We start from the raw sequence: 19,749 nt of genomic DNA on the forward strand, positions 1-19,749 counted from the left end.
CAACTACAGCACTGAGAGCACACTGATTGCCGCAACAGACAACATCAGAATGCTCCTGGACTGTGGATAAACTGTGGCCCTGATTCTCCTTGAGCTCTCTTCAGCGTCCGACACAGTCTCCCACAACACTCTCATCAACAGACTACAACTTAGGCATACAGCAAGATCTCCTCTAGTGGATTGCCTCCTTCCTTACAGGACGCACAAAGAGCATCCAACTGCCTCTCTTCTCCTTTGCACCCAAAGACATCATATGCGGCGTACCACAAGGATCATTCCTCAGCCCCACCCTGTTCAACATCTACATGAACCCTCTCGCAGATGTCGTCATATCTAACGGACTCAACATAAACTCCTGCACAGATGACACTCAACTAACCCTCCCACTCACTAAGGACCCCTCCAATGCCAAAACCAACTTCTGCAGCACCATGACCAGTGTAGCCAAATAGATGAGAGACAACTGCCTCCAACTCAACTCTGACAAAACTGAAGAACTGAACTTCAGGAAGAACACCCCTGCATGGACCACAGCTGGTGGCCTGCAGAACTCAGCCTCACACCGACCGACCATGCAGGCAATCTCTGCATCACCCTCGACAGCCAACTGACCACGGACCAACAAGTCAACGCAGTAGCCTCTCCCTGCTACTACATACTTTGCATGCTTAGCAGAATCTTCAAATGAATTCCAACCAACACCAGAAAGATCGTCACTCAGGCCCTTGTGAAAAGCCGCCTCGCCTAAGGCAGGGCCCTCTATGCCGCCATCTCTTCCCAGCTACTCTGAAGACTCCAGACCATACAGAATGCAGCAGCCAGATGCATACTGGACCACCCTAAATGAACCCACATCGCCCCCCACCTGAGAGACCTCCACTGGCTCCCAAACCAGAAAAGATGCCAGTTCAAGATCCTCATGCACACCTATAAAGCCCTCGATGACCCAGGACCGGTCCATCTCAACCCTTCACTGACCTTCCACCAACCCTCAAGACACCTGAGCTCATCTTCACTCATCCTTGCACGTACCCCTCGCAACGATTGCAACGGTGGCTGCTCCTTCTCCTACATTACTGCCAAAATCTGGAACAGCCTTCCTCTCCAGCTCCGCTGAGCCCCCTCATTGACAGACTTCAGAATAAGATGGACGGCCTGGCTCTTCCATGGAGACACAGCGCTCAGATACCCCTAGGGATGACAGTGTTGCGGTTTACAAATGTGGTTTTATTGATTGAGCCAGAACTGCGTTATCTCTGTATATGACGAGTCTATCGTCAGTCCCGTGTCTAGTCTGACTGCCTTCTTCATTGCGGATAGGGGAGAGAACGTACGTTTTTAGACACCTTCCCTCTTTAAGGTCCGAGCTAATGTTGACCTCTGATCCAACCCCCTCATCAATGTACTGGAACTGCGGCTTTATCATAGCCTGATAGGTTGCCAGCACCGGTCTTAGGGAGGGACCCCCATAGCGATTATCAAATTTCTTCAGACCCCCTACGGATGAAAGTGCCTTCGCTTCTTTGGAAGCAAGGTGATCCTTCCATCGTAAGTCATAAAAGAACCACACCTCTAAGTATTTAAATTTTCTGATTGTCTCAATTTTGACTTTGTTTTTGGCACAGGCCGACTTTATCCTCTTCTACCCTATTGTATGCAATTTAGTGTTTTTCATATTGATTTTTAGTTTTTTCTTCTTACAATTGTCCAAGAATCTGCCTAGTTTTCTCTGAAGCCCGATTTCTGTCAAATAAAAAATTACTAAATCATCCGCATTAAGGGGACAACTGACATACATGCCATTCATTTTAGGGCTAGAACTGTTCGATTTGCTGGGTATTTTAGGCAGGTCTGTCTAGAACAGGGACATAGGGTCAGGGCCAGGACACACCCCTGTCTCAGGCCGTTTCTCATATCAATCCTCTTGGAGAGAAATCCCTCGAGATCCAGTTCTACTTGTGCCCAGTTATCTCTATCGAGTTCTTGTAAGTTTAAGAGTAGATCGTCAGGAAATCCATACCTCCTAGATGCCTCCCATAACAAATCCTGAGCAACTGAAGCAAAGGCAGAACTAAAATCTCCAAAACAACAATACAACCCTCCACACTGCTTGTTAATTTCTTCGCAACAGCTCATAGACTAAAGCAGTGATTGGTTGTTGAGTGCCCCCTCTAAAAACCCCCTGCTCTTGTGGGATGATTGGGTTGGTTTTTGCTCATTCCCTCATCATCCCTAAAGGATTTTTGTCTGCTGCTGCTGCCCTTACCCCCAGCAGCCAGCGGCCCCAGACCGTTCGACTCCTGCTAACTGAGATGGGTGTGGCAGCACAATCCACCCACAAGGGAAGCCGCGTGCTGGAGACTGAAGCTGGCAGGCACCAGGTCTCAGCTTGAGCCCTGAGTATCTTTGTAAAAGTCATTTGTGCTCGACTGTTACATGGATTAGGCTGCTGATATCATTCTAGAAGACGTCATATAAATAAGAGGCACAAGAAGTGTAGAGTCCCAGAGATTCCACTTTCACAACAGGTATTAATGCCATAAAGGGCTGGTGTCTTATTTTTATTTTTTTTATTTTACATAGCGCGAACTAGACCCAAATCGGGTATCAGAGCGCGTTACATAGCACCAGTTGCATTACATGAGGACACATTCATTTTTTTTTGTTAGGTTCGGGGAGATTAAGTGATTTGGCCAGAATCACAGGATGTTCAGGGTCATATGCCGGGACTCGTACCCAGTTCCCCAGATTCGAAGTCGACCGCCCTAGCCATTATGCCAACTCCTCTCCCTATCTCTCCACCATATGATAACACTGCTTGGCATTTATTGTGAAACCTAGGTAGGATTCTTCTACTAGAAGTACTGCTCTGCAGCACCCTCCAAGAGTGAGACAAACCTATCCATCCATGAGGTTCATGGTAGTTCTGGGAGCTCAGAACAGCGCCAGGGGCAATGCTTGTCACCAGCAGTCCCTTACTTCTCTTGAGTCACTCATGCCCTGGAGAACTGGCCTACAAGTGGCATTACTGCCGGATCCGGAGGTTGATATGCTTAGGAGGGTTTGGGAGGCACATATGACCAGTGTTTTTTAGGTCAACATTTAGGGACATAGAGTGTGCTGAAGTTTTAATAAAGGAGTATTGTGTATGTGTTTGTAGTCACTTACTCTTCCTTCAACATTAACCCCTTACATGCTGATGACGAACCCCAGCCGTCATGCACTACGGTGCTCGTGTGCTGATGACGGCTGGGGTTCGTCACGGCCCGCCCCTGTTCGTGCTGTTTACAGCACACCAAGGGAATCGCAACCGCATGGAAAGGATTAAACGTGACTTGTTTACAATCTGACAGGGAGCCCAGGTGGTCGTGTCTGGTTCTATGTCATAACAGCAGAGGAAAGACCATGCTTTTTAAACATAAATACTGCTTTAGCCTGACGGACATGCCACAGAAGATGTTGTTACGTGCATGGCCACTTTGGGCCTCGGGCCCTGGACAACGTTTACAACTTCTTGCATAAGATCTTTGACCTTTCTCTGGTGTGGGTAGTGCTTAATTTGAGCTGGTGGTTTCCGGTGCTCTGCACCAGCACTTAATTGTCAACACCGACGCTTAGGAGAGTCTGCCACAAGGTTGCGCTGTCTGACTAATTTAGAGATGACCACAACAACAATTAATAATTCAATGTACATTAAAAATACCTATTACCTGCCCCCCAAGCCATTCTTATAGCTTTTGGGGCCTGGAATAGTCTGAATTGTCACACCTGTAGGAGGAGTGTGATAGTTAGTAGTTGAGTTGGTACTATCATTTGCAGAATAGCAGACGCAATGTGTTGCGTAAGCTGCAGTGGCCTCCCGACAAGAGCCAGGGCTTATATGTTTTCACAAATGATGCGGTGGTGTGGGTCTTTGAAAGCCTTGTGTATGTTGAGGAAGCTGAATGTCATCCACCCTGGCTACTCTGTCCCCCACCCACCTCCCCCCTCCAGGCTGCTGTGATGGGCTCCTCTGCCCATCTCTACTGGCTACTGTGATGGGCACCTCTGCTCCCTTATCCAGGATGCTGTGATGGGTTCCTCTGCCTCCCTCCAGGCTCCCGTGGTGGGCTCCTCTGCCCCCCCCCCCCCCTCTCCAGGCTTCTGTGATGGACTCCTCGGCCCCCAGGCCCAGACTGGCCATTGCGGGCATCCCCCGGTGTGCCGGTTTTGGGCCCCTGGGGGCCGTTTTTGTTACAGGGCCGTTTTTGCAGCTGCAAAAACGGCCCTGTAACAAAAACGGCAGAAAACCGGCCCTGGCAAAGAGCGCGGTCGCACCCCCAACTTCCCAGGGAGGGGGGGTGGAGGCCAGCCGAGCACTTTGCCAGGGCCGGGCTGCCTCCCCTGTTCAGGCTGCTATGATGGGCTCCTCTGCCCCCCTCTCCAGGCTGCTGTGATGGGTTCCTCTGCCCCCCTCTCCAGGCTGCTGTGACGGGCTCCTCTGCCCCCCTCTCCAGGCTGCTGTGATGGGCTCCTCGCCCCCCCCTCTCCAGGCTGCTGTGGTGGGCTCCTCTGCCCCCCCCCCTCTCCAGGCTGCTGTGATGGGCTCCTCTGACCCCAGGCCCGGACTAGCCGTTGCGGGCACCGGGCAATCCACCAGTGTCCCGGCTTCCCTGGTGAACCGGTTTTGGGCCATTTTTGCAGCTGCAAAAACGTCCCTGTAACAAAAACGGCAGAGAACCGCCCCTGGCAAAGAGCGGGGTCGCACCCCGAATCCCGGGGGGGGGGGGGGGTGGAGGCCGGCCGAGCACTTTGCCAGGGACGGTTTTGGTTCCCAGGCCGGCCCTGTCTGCTTCCTCTCTCGAGGCTGCTGTGATGGGCTCCTCTGGCCCCCCTCTCCATGCTGCTGTGATTGGCTCCTCTGCCCCCCTCCTCTCCAGGCTGCTGTGATTGGCTCCTCTGCCCTTCTCTCCATTCTGCTGTGATGGGCTCCTCTGCCCCCCTCTCCAGGCTGCTGTGATGGGCTCCTCTGCCCCACTCTCTTCGCTGCTGTGATGGGCTCCCCTGCCCCCTCTCCTGGCTGCTGTGATGGGCTCCTCTGCCCCCTCTTCTGGCTGCTGTGATGTGCTCCTCTGCCCTCCCCCCTCTCCAGGCTGCTGTGGTGGGCTCCTCTGCCCCCCTCCCCAGGCTGCTGTGACGGGCTCCTCTGCCCCCCTCTCCAGGCTGCAGTGACGGGCTCCTCTGCCCCCTCCCCAGGCTGCTGTGACGGGCTCCTCTGCCCCCCTTTCCAGGCTGCAGTGACGGGCTCCTCTGCCCCCTCACAGGCTGCTGTGATGTGCTCCTCTGCCCCACTCTCTTGGCTGCTGTGATGGGCTCCTCTGCCTAACTCTCCTGGCTGCTGTGATTGGCTCCTCTGCCCCCCCCTCTCCAGTCGGCTGTGATGGGCTCATCTGCCCCCTCTCCTGGCTGCTGTGATGGGCTCCTCTGCCCCACTCTCTTCGCTGCTGTGATGGGCTCCCCTGCCCCGTCTCCAGGCTGCTGTGATCGGCTCCTCTGCCCCACTCTCCTGGACGCTGTGATGGGCTCCTCTGCCCCCCTCTTCTGGCTGCTGTGATGTGCTCCTCTGCCCCCCCCTCTCCAGGCTGCTGTGGTGGGCTCCTCTGCCCCCCTCCCCAGGCTGCTGTGACGGGCTCCTCTGCCCCCCTCTCCAGGCTGCAGTGACGGGCTCCTCTGCCCCCTCCCCAGGCTGCTGTGATGTGCTCCTCTGCCCCACTCTCTTGCCTACTGTGATGGGCTCCTCTGCCTAACTCTCCTGGCTGCTGTGAAGGGCTCCTCTGCCCCCCTCTCCAGGCTGCTGTGATGGGCTCCTCTGCCCCCTCTCCAGGCTGCGGTGATGTGCTCCTCTGCCCCACTCTCTTGGCTGCTGTGATGGGCTCCTCTGACCCCCTCTCTTGGCTGCTGTGAAGGGCTCCTCTGCCCCCTCTCCAGGCTGCTGTGATGTGCTCCTCTGCCCCACTCTCTTGGCTGCTGTGATGGGCTCCTCTGCCTAACTCTCTTGGCTGCTGTGATGTGCTCCTCTGCCCCACTCTCTTGGCTGCTGTGATGGGCTCCTCTGACCCCCTCTCTTGGCTGCTGTGAAGGGCTCCTCTGCCCCCCTCTCCTGGCTGCTGTGATGGGCTACTCTGCCCCCCCCTCTCCAGGCTGCTGTGATGGGCTCCTCTGCCCCCTCTCCAGGCTGCTGTGATGGGCTCCTCTGCCCCCTCTCCAGGCTGCTGTGATGGGCTCCTCTGCCCCACTCTCTTGGCTGCTGTGATGGGCTCCTCTGCCCCCCTCTCCTGGCTGCTGTGATGGGCTACTCTGCCCCCCCTCTCCAGGCTGCTGTGATGGGCTCCTCTGCCCCCTCTCCAGGCTGCTGTGATGGGCTCCTCTGCCCCCTCTCCAGGCTGCTGTGATGGGCTTCTCTGCCCCACTCTCTTGGCTGCTGTGATGGGCTCCTCTGCCTAACTCTCCTGGCTGCTGTGATGGGCTCCTCTGCCCCCCTCTCCTGGCTGCTGTGATGGGCTACTCTGCCCCCCCCTCTCCAGGCTGCTGTGATGGGCTCCTCTGCCCCCTCTCCAGGCTGCTGTGATGTGCCTCTCTGCCCCACTCTCTTGGCTGCTGTGATGGGCTCCTCTGACCCCCTCTCTTGGCTGCTGTGAAGGGCTCCTCTGCCCCCTCTCCAGGCTGCTGTGATGTGCTCCTCTGCCCCACTCTCTTGGCTGCTGTGATGGGCTCCTCTGCCTAACTCTCTTGGCTGCTGTGATGTGCTCCTCTGCCCCACTCTCTTGGCTGCTGTGATGGGCTCCTCTGACCCCCTCTCTTGGCTGCTGTGAAGGGCTCCTCTGCCCCCTCTCCAGGCTGCTGTGATGTGCTCCTCTGCCCCACTCTCTTGGCTGCTGTGATGGGCTCCTCTGCCTAACTCTCTTGGCTGCTGTGATGGGCTCCTCTGCCTAACTCTCCTGGCTGCTGTGATGGGCTCCTCTGCCCCCCTCTCCTGGCTGCTGTGATGGGCTCCTCTGCCCCCCCTCTCCAGGCTGCTGTGATGGGCTCCTCTGCCCCCTCTCCAGGCTGCTGTGATGTGCTCCTCTGCCCCCCTCTCCAGGCTGCTGTGATGGGCTCCTCTGCCCCACTCTCTTGGCTGCTGTGATGGGCTCCTCTGCCCCCCCCCCTCCAGGCTGCTGTGATGGGCTCCTCTGCCCCCTCTCCAGGCTGCTGTGATGGGTTCCTCTGCCCCACTCTCTTGGCTGCTGTGATGGGCTCCTCTGCCCCCCTCTCCTGGCTGCTGTGAAGGGCTCCTCTGCCCCACTCTCTTGGCTGCTGTGATGGGCTCCTCTGCCTAACTCTCCTGGCTGCTGTGATGGGCTCCTCTGCCCCCCTCTCCTGGCTGCTGTGATGGGCTCCTCTGCCCCCCCCCCTCTCCAGGCGGCTGTGATGGGCTCCTATTCCCCCCTCTCCTGGCTGCTGTGATGGGCTCCTCTGCCCCCTCTCCAGGCGGCTGTGATGGGCTCATCTGCCCCCTCTCCTGGTTGCTGTGATGGGCTCCTCTGCCCCCCTCTCCTGGCTGCTGTGATGGGCTCCTCTGCCCCCCCCCCTCTCCAGGCGGCTGTGATGGGCTCCTCTGCCCCCCTCTCCTGGCTACTGTGATGGGCTCCTCTGCCCCCCCCCCTCTCCTGGCTGCTGTGATGGTCTCTTCTGCCCCCTCTCTAGGCTGCTGTGATGGGCTCCCCTTCCCCCTCTCCAGGCTGCTGTGATGGGCTCCCCTTCCCCCTCTCCAGGCTGCTGTGATGGGCTCCTCTGCCCCCTCTCCAGGCTGCTGTGATGAGCTCCTCTGCCCCCTCTCCAGGATGCTGTGATGGGCTCCTCTGCCCCCCTCTCCTTGCTGCTGTGATGTGCTTGTCTTAGAATCTGCCAACATGTCCTGTGATGCGTCACCGGAAGCCCAGAGCAGCGTCAATCATTGCGCTCTGGCAGGAGCTGTGATATTATTCACGGGGCTTAGTGAAGACACCGCGGCGGATCCATTCTCCGCCGAAAGGTGCCCGGCTGCTCATTACCAGGGCAATCCTTCCTTTATTAACCATCCTCGGCAGGTGGGCGCGGATAATCATGCAATCAGAGGCGCTTGTTCTCCTTCCGGTCTCTGCCTCCTCTGCCGGCCTCCACATCTGCCCTGGCTCCACCGACGTGGAATGTGGAAATACATTATAAACAAGTACAGGGCATGAGAGGGGCTTTAGGGGCAGCAGGAAGGGAAAGAATACAGATTGGTGGGCACTAAACGAGGGAAAATACAATATTTTTTAAAAAGCAACCAACATTTTTGAAGACTTTCAAAACAAGGAGAGGGAGAGTGTGTTGTGTGTGCGATTTTGTCTGTGTGTTACCTGACTGAAAGCCCCTGTACCCAACGATTTACCAGAAAATACATTTATTAGGTGGTGTAACACCCCAAATACCCCCTGAAGCTATGCCCCTGTACGTAGTCCTTATTACAGCACTTGTACGTTGCCCATTGGCACAGGGCAAAAGCATGGGCTAGCTCTGTGCCAATCAATGTGGTAAATACAGAAAACGCTCTTTTGTGAAGGGATTCTGCAAGTAAATGTAACTTTGTAGTCCTATTACGCATGCCAGGCGAGGGCGGTAATGGGATAAAAGATCTGTGTTATTACCACAACTTTACCACCAGTCTAGGAATTCAGGGTTTAGATGGAGTCTCGCCAACCCCCCACTACCAGTCTGACACACCAGGATGGACTCTCTCTCACTCGGACCCTGACACTGGGGACGGCTGGATTGGCTTGGCAGAAAAACTTCCTGAAATATCTTGGTCTTTACTTCAGTAGGGATCTCAAATCAACACTCGACTACAACGAAAAAATAATACTAAACAAGATGAAAGAGAAATTAGACACATGGTCACCAAAGTTCGTCAGCTGGTGGGGCAGGGTGGAAACAATAAAATATGATGCGAGCACCCATGGTTAACCACATGCTCAGTATGCTCCCCCTCATAACCACAGAGGACTTCCACAAAAAGTTGGATATCCTGACAAATAAATTACTCTGGAGAGACAAGAAACCCAGGATAAGCCTACAGAAATTAAAACTAAGCAAAACCTTAGGAGGACTAAACCGTACCAACTTAAAAACTTTCCAGACAGCATGCCTAGCCAAACAAGGGATACACTGGCTCTTGCCCGAGCAAGACTACACACCAATATGGCTGGCACTAGAGAGAGCAATCCTAAAAGTTCTCACCCCCTTAGCCCTACTCACAGCTAATAAACGCCCGAGGCCAATAACACCATGCTCAAAAACACCAAGAATGGAGAGGAGCATTAAAAACACAAGATGGGAATCTATTTGGTTCAACACTAAAATAAAGTATAAAGACAAAATACTCAACATTAACTCCTGGTACGAACGGGGCACATCCACGCCCAACCAGCTAGAAAAGCTCAGTACCCCACTCACATTCGACACCCTAAAACACTTGCACAACCTACCAGATATTGAATTCTATAGCTTTCTAAGAATAAGGGCAGCGCGCACGACAGCAGAACTTAACAAGGAGGTCCTATCAATTCTGCAATACACGGTGAACCTAAACCAAATCTGCCACCAAATATCACACCTATACAAACTCCTGTGCCCGGGAACAACAAGACTAAATGACAAAGCACTAGAATGCTGGCAAACCCAACACAATAGGCGCTTCAGCGAGAAGGAAAAGCTTCGCCTGTGGACCTCAGTTGCCAAAAAAAAAGTCACCCCAACCCTAGCACAAACTAAATACTGGCTCCTCCACAAAGCGTACTGGACCCCAGCATGCCTGGCTGCTGTCGGGCTCCGTGATAGCGACCTATGCTGGAACTGTCATAAACAAAAAGGAGACCTAGCACACCTTATCTTCTACTGCCCCAAGGTCAAGGCATTCTGGGATAAAATAAGAGACTTCATAAACAGCATAATGGGGTACTCACTACAACCAGACTTCCTAGAGGTGGTTGCCGCCTTCATGGCTCCAGAAATTCAGTCCAAAGACGACAGCGAACGGATCGAACTCCTGCTCACAGCGGCTGTTAAAACTATCCTAGCGAAGTGGAAAGACACAGGGAAGGCAACCTTTAAAAGTTGGCTCAATTGGATCACCTTCCTAAGAGGGGCGGTCAACATAACATCAAAACACTCACCCAACCCCACCCCAAAGGGCGAGATGTGGCACTCCATGGACACCTACCTGGGCTCGCATAAACCTCCAAAGGAAGGCCACGGGGCTCGGTACCCTCACACCCAGCCTCACACCCAGCCTCCTCACATCGCAAACTTTGGAAGTATGGCGGCTAACGACCGCGCTACCCATCCTGTCCTCTTTTCCTTTCTCTCTTTTCCCGCTTCCATTTCCTACCTTCGAGGGTAATACATAAGACGACGAATACAGCATAGCCAAGTTCGTGATTACCTATCTAATGTACACGTGACCAATCATGTCAACGATATGCCTACTGTAACCCCAAAGGCAAATAACGACACCAGTGTTGCCTTCACTATATCTGTACTGTACATACAAAATTTTCTAATAAAAGCCTTTGAAATCGATACCACGAAAAAAAAAAAAGAAACTAGGTTGAAAGTCTCTTGGGCAGCACTCTCGTCTTTATTGCTCCTGATTTCATCAGTTCTACAAATGTGAAATCTTTTCTTTCTTAGGAAACTAGTCTTCTGAAAGATACTCTACAAAGACTTTCCATGCTACGCCCTACACCCCAGTGCTTAGCTGAGAGGAATATGGCAGTTCACACCAAGAGCACCTCCTTTTATCAAGGTAAACCCCTGCCACCATTGTCTGGCCCTGATGATACTGGCCCTCCCTGGTAACATCTGCAGAGTCTGTTATGAATGAGAGCCAGACTGTCCCCTGAACTTGAGATATTGTATCGTATTGTAATTGTATTTATATATCGCTTACTACCCCTGACGAGGCGTTAAAGCGCTTTTTGGCGAGTACCACGTTACTTCGTAAGTTGGAACCTAAATAGAATTAGTGGTGGATTGGTATAGGGAAATATGAGTTAATTTGAGCGGTGGGGATGTGATTCTGATAGGGTGATGAAAAAGGATAATGGAGGGATAGAAGAGGGAAGAGTCTGTAAAGGGTTTATTGGGAGTCATAGCAGTAAGATGAGGTTTGGGATGAGTGAAAGGAGAGATAGAGATGGAAGAATCACTAGAAATAATTAGTGATCACAGTAGTAAAATGAGTTTTGGAATGAGTCGAAGGAGGGATAGGTGAGGGAAGATTTAGAAGGGTTGTTTAGGAGATCAGGGTATTAAAATGAGGTTTTGGCAGATCCATGGAGGGATAGAGGAGGGAAGAGTTTAGAAGGGGTTATTTTGGAGATCATATTAGTGGTGTAGCCAGCAGGATTGCTTGTATAGGAGGGGTTGTAGAACCCATGCCTGGTGAGGGAGGTCAGTGTTCTGCCTGTTCCTGTACCAGCCAGCGTAGCTCAGGCTCTTGTGTGTCTGAATTAGATGCATGCATACCTTAATGAAGCACAGAGGGGATCTTTGTGTTTGAGAAATATCTTGTGGCACAGACCTATGGACTGCAGGAATTTGACACTTATGAAAAGACCGACCAAGATCCAGGACATTTTTTCTCCAACTTGAGACAGAGAGATGCGCTAAGGCCCCAACCCCTGGATGCTGTCTACAGACAAGGAAGGTGAGCGGCAACTCCAGCAACTACCCCTGATTGTCTGGAACTTGCCAACCCTCTGCATCTAATGGGATGTCTCCCGTCAACATGGCTTTTAAGACACTGTCAATATTATGGGATGTCGCTTCATGATTGCACTTGGGACTTGATTCTCTGCCAGATTTCAAGTATACCTTGGCATCTGCAAACTTTGCAGGTTGGCCTAGTCTCAGATACCCTATGCATGTAAGAGGCCTTTTAAACCAGAGCATCAGTTCACTGTTGACATCAGTGGAGCTCGTGAAAAAGTCTAGAGGAGGGCTAAAGCGAGGGACATGAATCTTACTGCCGCCTGCCATGAACCAAGGGATAGATACTATGACTAAAGAAAAAACTCTGGAATTGTTATAAACTGATTGTCATATGCATGGAGAACTGGCCCGACAAACGTTAGAGGTTTAGCTGGTTGATGCTTTTGCTGTGAGAACCTGCCATCTGCTACAGGAAGCTGTGCCAAGATCAGGGAACATCTGCAACTGCCCAGCTTCCCCAATGCTTCTTTGGAAAAATTGCTTACCTAACACTTCTTTTAATGTCTTCATTAAGAGAAAAGCTATCCCCTTGTTGTGACTAGGCTGCAACCTCCAGAGCCTCTTAATAAGCCGCTGCCTTTTTGGAGGTTGCCTTAGATGCAGGTTCATCCTCTTTATTTGCATGTGGTCCCTACTGGATCATCTACACTCCTGATGCTTGAACAATTCTTACTCTAGGCCACATCCTGCCCCATCAGCCTCCAGACACCGTCTCCCGCCCTTCACAAAGATTGTTCATCCCTTGGGTCTGAAGTGTGTGTCGTACGCTGACAACACCCGGATGATACTCTTCTTCCATCAGATTAATAAAGAGCTGTCAAAGCTCACTACCGATAAATCTGAAATATTGTTCTTCGGTGGCATCACATCGCCATTGTTTATTGCATTAAGTCTGGCTCTCCCCGGGACACTGCCCCCCCCCAGGATACTGACAGCCAATCTGGAGGTCCTTGAGTATCACTTTAGGCACATCCTCCAACTCTCTTTCTCTACGGCCACCCTCCCTATGGAATGGAAAAAAGCTATTGTGCTGCCGATAAAGAAAAAACCCAACATCAGTCAGGACACTCTGGAAAACCTTCGGCCCATCTCGCTGCTACCCTATTTAGCGAAGGTGGCTGAGAAAATAGCTAATAGCCAACTTATGGCCCATCTTGAATCTAATGGTGCATTTCACAGCTCCCAATCAGGATTCAGGTCAGGTTATTCGACCGAAACCGCCCTACTGAGAGCGACAGAAACCGTACGGGCAGGTGTAGATGCAGGACAGACCATGGCACTTATAATGCTGGACCTGAGTGCGGCGTTCGACACTGTAGCACACTCCATCTTGCTACAGTGTCTGAACAAAGCCGGGGTCACCCAGGAAGCATTGGGCTGGCTGAAGGCTTTTCTTACCAACCGCTGCTTTCAGGTTCAGAGAGGTGCTTTTCTCTCTGACAGCATTGCCTTGGAACAGGGGGTGCCTCAGGGCTCTGCCCTGAGCCCTACCCTGTTCAACCTGTATATGGCCCCTCTGGCTGAAGTGGTTCAATCGTTCGGCATTGAATTAGTTTCATATGCCGACGATACTCAACTTCTCATCTCCCTATCCCAAGCCCCCTCTGTCTCTCCAGACAACTTTAAATCCTGCATGCAGGCTCTGGCAGGTTGGATGACCCAACACTGCCTGAAGCTTAATGGCTCGAAAACAGAGGTTCTTGTTATGGGAGGTAGGGATACGAGCTGGACCAAGGAGTGGTGGCCTTCATGTCTGGGGCCGCTACCCACCCCCTGTGAAGCAGCCAAAAATCTGGGGATTTGGGTTGACCCTAAACTCTCCTACGACTGCCACGTGAACAGGGTGGTCGGTAAATGCTATGGGGTCTTGAAGACCCTTAACCGTACCCTGGATCTCCTCCCTCTTGAAGCAAGGCGCACTATGACACAGGCGCTCGTGACTTCCAGAATAGACTATGGGAATGTGCTTCTGCTTGGTACATCGCAAAATAACATCAGGAGACTTCAAGTCCTGCAGAACACAGCAGCACGTCTAGTCCTTAGACTTCCCAAGAGAGCTCCATCCAAACCTGCTCTAGATACCCTCCACTGGCTACCCATAAAAAAAAGAGTTCTCTTTAAAGCATTATTAATGTGCTATAGGATCATCGCCCAAAAAGCTCCTTCCTATATGAATGACTTAGCCACTCCCTATGAGCCCAATAGAACTCTTCGCTCCAGGGGAACTGGCTTGCTCACAGTACCTCGTATTAGGAAGGCCAGAATGGGTGGCCGCTCTTTTCGGGTTATGGCCGCCAGGGAATGGAATGCTCTCCCTATGGAGATCAGACTAGCGGACTCGGAGACTGCCTTCAGGAAAAGCTTAAAAACTCACCTGTTTTCCCTGTAACTCCCTACTATGCACCTGACTTCTTTCCACAGCGCGGGGACACGCCGTGATGGCGTCACCAGGCGCTTTATAAACTCCTTTGTTGTTGTTGTTGTTGTTGCTGTTAGCTATCAGAACGGGGCGAGCCTCCCAGCCCGACTTCCATAGTAAGAAACTTGAAGATCAAATTTGACAAAGACATGTCCTTCCTACCACAAATTCAAATGATTCCAGCTACCTGCTGTGTCTTACCTAGATACATGAAGAAAATGTTAAAGTTGGTCCCTGTTGCACCTGGCTCTTTTTGCAGGGCTATCCCAAAACTTTGTGCCTTCCTCCTGTATTTTTTCTGACCTGTTTTTGTTGGTTATATAACTCTGGGCACTTTACCACTGCTGATCAGTGCTAAAGTGTATATGCTCTCTCATGTAATCTTGGTAAGATTGGTCTACACCAGTTTGGCAAATTTTATTTACCTGTGGTTCCCTTGTACAGTCGAATCTCATATACCCAGGACCTATAAATTAAATGCTATTAGTGTGCTTGCAGCGCTGCTTGCGCCATGCGCAGAAGTAGCCTTTCAAATCTGTCTCTGGCCTGCCACTGTAGGGCCTGGAAGGAAACTCTACTGCCACTGTGCTTTCCAAGTCTGAAACTCCTCTTTTACTACATATAGTTCACCCCTAAGGTAGGCCCTAGGTAATGGGCAGGGTGCTGGATAGGTAAAAGGAAGAACATGTGCCTTTATTGTGTGGCATGTCCCGGTAGTGACAAACAGCCTCTTTGGTTTCTCTCTGCTGTGAGGCTGCTCCTCTCGTAGGTGTGCATTGGGAATTCCCTGATATGTGCTTCAGTAGTAATTTCTGATCTGGAATGAGTAGCATTGCCATATTTGGTATGTTTGAAATAGTACTGATAAATCCTGCTATTGATGGATTTGTTATTACTATTTTGGAAATTTTACTTCTGTACCCTGAGTAGAGTGGTGGGTTCTGCCTGGCTTTGGTGCACACCGTAGACAACTAGAAACTCAATTTCTAACAGTCTGTGATAAAAACCGGGTAAACGATTATGCACTCATAGAAAACCTATGGTCTTCCTGATTCAAGAACTAAAGTTTGTTCAAAACACTGCAGCAAGATTGATTCTTGAAATCCCTCGCCAGTAAACTACCTTCCCCCATCTGAAGATATTCCATTGGTTCCCAGTGGAAAAACCTGTCCACTTTAAAGGCTCAGTCAGAGCACACAGGTCCTTTTATAATAAGGACTCCCTTTAAGTAAGAGAAAGGCTCATTTCTTTTCATCCCACCAGATATATGGTCTCCACCAGTCTTATTTCTATTTCAAATTCCTAATGTGCACAAATCCAGAAGGGAAAACGCTCTTTTTATTTCTAGAGGTTAAACTTTGGAACAATCTACCCATTGTATCAAGGAAAATGCCCCAAAATCGATTTAAAAAAATAAAACTTTCTTATTTCAGTAGAACTAATAATTGTTTAAAATGCTGGGGGACTTGTTATGCACCATGACACCTTTTGAGGCAGCTGTTGTGCTATTCATGAATCCATTTATTCATTCATTCATTCTACCATCTACTCCTCACAACTTGAGACTTCAACAAGCATCAGCTCAGTTGCCCCAGCTACACCCAGCTGATACTGCTTTACGCGGGCAGTCAGTGTCCACAAGTTAGCACTCTTGTGAGATACACACCTACTTTAGGTGATAACCATATTATGAGGCATCTTTAAGAGAGGCTTGTGTCACATTTGCACCTTGCCCTTGACTAATTTGAGCCAGTAATTTCCCACGCTCAGCACAGGCATTGGCACTGGCACTTAATTGCCAGAATCTGCGCTTATGATAGGTGCCACATGGTGGCGCTGTTTGAGCAATTTACAGATTTGTGTTCATTCAATATACTTTCAAGACAACTAATACCTGCCACCCAAGCCATTCTTAAACCTATGGCGGCCTTGAACAGTCTGAATTGTCAACTTGTAGGAGTGTGATGGTTAATAGTTCTGTAAGTACAGTGGATGTGTGTGGTGCAATCTGCTGTGGACCCAGGGACTTATTTATTTACAAATTAAGCACTGCACCACTCATCGTGGTACATGTGTGACAAAAACTTCTAAGTCAGATTTTTTAAGCCTCACAAGGCCGCTTTGGGTGTCTCTGAGGAAGAGAAAACAGACAACCATCAAGTAAGGGCAAAAAAGGGCAAATGGGCCAAGAAATAGTGGAACGAGACTCGATACAGATAACTCCATCATAACCTTGCAAATATCAGATTGACATACAAAGAAATGAACATCCTGAAACTCGGTCTTTTTGTATATAGATTAGATTTATATATATATTTTATTGTATTGCTGCATTGTACACGATTTGCGTCAAACAGCCTGCTCAAGTAAATTAGCAAGAATGTCAGCATCTCACCATCAGTGAGCAAGGCTGAGTGTCAGCCAAAACCCGTTTGATGTTGTTAGAATAAAGAGAAATTGTTCATAATCTCACCTGTCGTGTCGTCGCCATCCCTGATGGTTCTCAAGGAGGACAAGGGCGATATATATATATATATATATATATATATATATATATATATATATAGATATATATATAGATATATATATAGATATACACGCAAATTGAAGTTACAGAAATACTTTCTCTGCAATAAACTCCAGCCCACGATATCTTTCACAAATTGGTCATCAAGGAGATAAAAGTCCTACATGTAACAACATTGAAAGAGAAACGTAAATATTCAGCACAAAACAACTGCTATGTCAATCTGGTTAAAAAGCTACAAGGGGACAGTAACATCATAATCCGTCAATCAGATAAAGGGGGCAATGTTGCTCTATGGTAATGATCATTATACATGGAAGAAGCGTACCTCCAGTTAAATGATCTGCTATGCTACAAGCGATGTGACGCCAACTTGGTGAGGAAAGCACAGGCAGATTTTTACACACAACTGATGGGGTGGCGCAGTTCGGAGTTACTGAGTCAGGATGAATTTAAGTTCCTCAGGAATGAACACCCAGTAATCCCTGTGTTCTATATTAGTCCTAAGGTCCATAAAAACCCAGAGAACCCCCCCGTAGACCTATCATCTCTGCACGCAATGGACTGTTGGAAAATATGACCATGTATATAGAAGCATTTCTTCAAGAATTTGTCAGCAAATTGCCATCCTTCATACAGGATTCCAGCGACTTTTTGAGGAAACTTTGCTGTGCAACATGGGATTGTGACTGTTGGCTAATAACCCTGGACATTTCATCACTATATACCAGTATTCACCATCTAGACGGTCTGAGGACGGTCCAATATTATCTGGGTAATAGACAGATTCACATGTCAGAGCAGAATGAGCTGCTGTTAGCCATGATTGCCTATTGTTTGAATAATAATTTCTTTATGTTCAACAATCAATACTTCCAACAGATTAGGGGTGTTGCTATTGGGGCCTGCTTTTCTCACAGTTATGCCTGCCTGCATATGGGCTACTGGTGAAGGAGGTCCTCCATGGGATCTTTTACAACATCTGTGTTGAGCATATTGTACACTGGTATAGATATATCGATGATATATTTATGATATAGCGAGGCGCCCAACGGCAGGCTCTGGACTTCATAGAACAGATTAATAACAATGCAATCAATCTTTCATTTACTTTTAACATTAGACAGACAAGTGCCTATTTTTTGGATGTGGAGATTGTTGTTTACAATGACAAACTAGAGACAGTTTTGTACAGAAAACCCACGGCAGGCAACACGGTGCTACATGCTAAAAGTCACCATCCGGCATATCCAATACGCAGTATCCCCTACGGGGAGATGCTGCGTGTCAGACACATTTGCAGCACGGATTTACAATGCCAACAAGCACAAGAGGCCAGCAAAGTACGATTTCTAGCTAGAGGTTACATTGCTACTGCAGTAGACAATGCCATCAGAAAAGCCAATTTAGTTTCGAGGAAAGAGGCTTTAATATGTAATAGAACTCAGGCAGCAAACTCCAACACAACAAGACAGCCCACTAGACTTACTTGCACTTATAATAGGCAGCACAAAGCTCTACGAAAAATCGTTAACAAACATTGGCGCTTAGTGCCTCATGATCCAGTCATTGGGGAGTCAATGACAAGCAAACCAGATATAGCTTTCAGGAAAGCATGCTCTTTGAGCGAGGCTTTGGTTAAATCTAGTCCTAAGGTGATAGCATCCACCACATGGTTACATGTTAGCAAGGCCTTCAGGAAATGTTCCACCTGTAAAGCTTGTAAACATGGAGTGAGAAGAACTGAGTTCACAACACCCTTTTCTGATATCTCCCGTCCAACTGGTAAACAGTTGACTTGTAAGACTGAGTTTGCGGTCTATGTGCTGGAGTGTCCGTGTGGCCTGCAATATGTTGGTAGTTCCAAGTTGCAGGTTCACAAACGGATACTCCAGCACCATAGGGCTATTAACACCAATGATGCCACGTACCCAGTCGCTCAGCACTTTAAAGAGAAACATGATAATAAAAGTCAGTTACTGCAGTACTTTGTGATAGATGCTGTCCCCCCCTCAGAAGGGGAGGTAACAGGGAGGCAATTCTACGAGTACTGGAAACTAGATATATCGTAGAATTGGAATGTAAGACCCCTCTAGGCCTCAATGCCAGTGAAGATTTCTATACCTGTCTCTAGTTTTGATCTTTAATCTTTATTCCACCATTGGGAGCATGGTCACAAAATGTGAAAAATTCCCCATTGTCTTGTCAACCATCTGGCTCTGGGTGGTCCAATGGTGCGCTCTCCCTTCTTTTAATCATTTATGTTCAGTTATTGATCTAGTTCCCTCATAAACAATGAGTTTTTACTTACACAGTTTTATTCACTTATGCACATCTTTTTTGCACTATCATGTATTGGGTTGACACTACAACATCACATAGGCATAGTCGCCCCTATAATTATACAATAGGGACGTTCTTGGAAATTAACCCATTTGGATTGTATCTCTTGCACATTGTTTTTTTTGCACATTTGCACTAAATTTACACAAGGTAGACATGTTGTTTAAACAATGAAATTATTAATGTATCTTTCCATTAAGTCATATATTAGTGAATAAGGTTTTTAGATTTCTCCTTTTTTATATTTATATTGACTGGCTTTTATGTGTAAATACTATTTATCCTCATGGGGTTCTATGAAGTTTTGATCACATGAGTTCTAACCTGCTGGGGTTTAATTACATCGCATTTTGTGTTATTTGCAAAATTGCCTTGGATTTTACATTCGGGAAAATAATGGTGGTTATACAATGAATGTATTCATGTATTTTATAGATAGGCTATTATACTGTCTTTTTTACAATTGTCCTATTCTTATGCAGAATGTGCTCAACATTTACATTGGGTTCCCTGTAGATCAGGAACCTGTGAATCTTTTTTCTCTGCCTATTATGCTGCATGTAGTGTCATCCAATCAAATGTCAGCTACTAATTGCACTCTTGCACTTTAAATAATGTTTGCTACTGGTTTGGCGTTGTGTGACCA

The sequence above is a fragment of the Lissotriton vulgaris genome, chromosome 2_2, assembly GCF_964263255.1.
Source record: "Lissotriton vulgaris chromosome 2_2, aLisVul1.2, whole genome shotgun sequence".
Lineage (NCBI taxonomy): Eukaryota > Metazoa > Chordata > Amphibia > Caudata > Salamandridae > Lissotriton > Lissotriton vulgaris.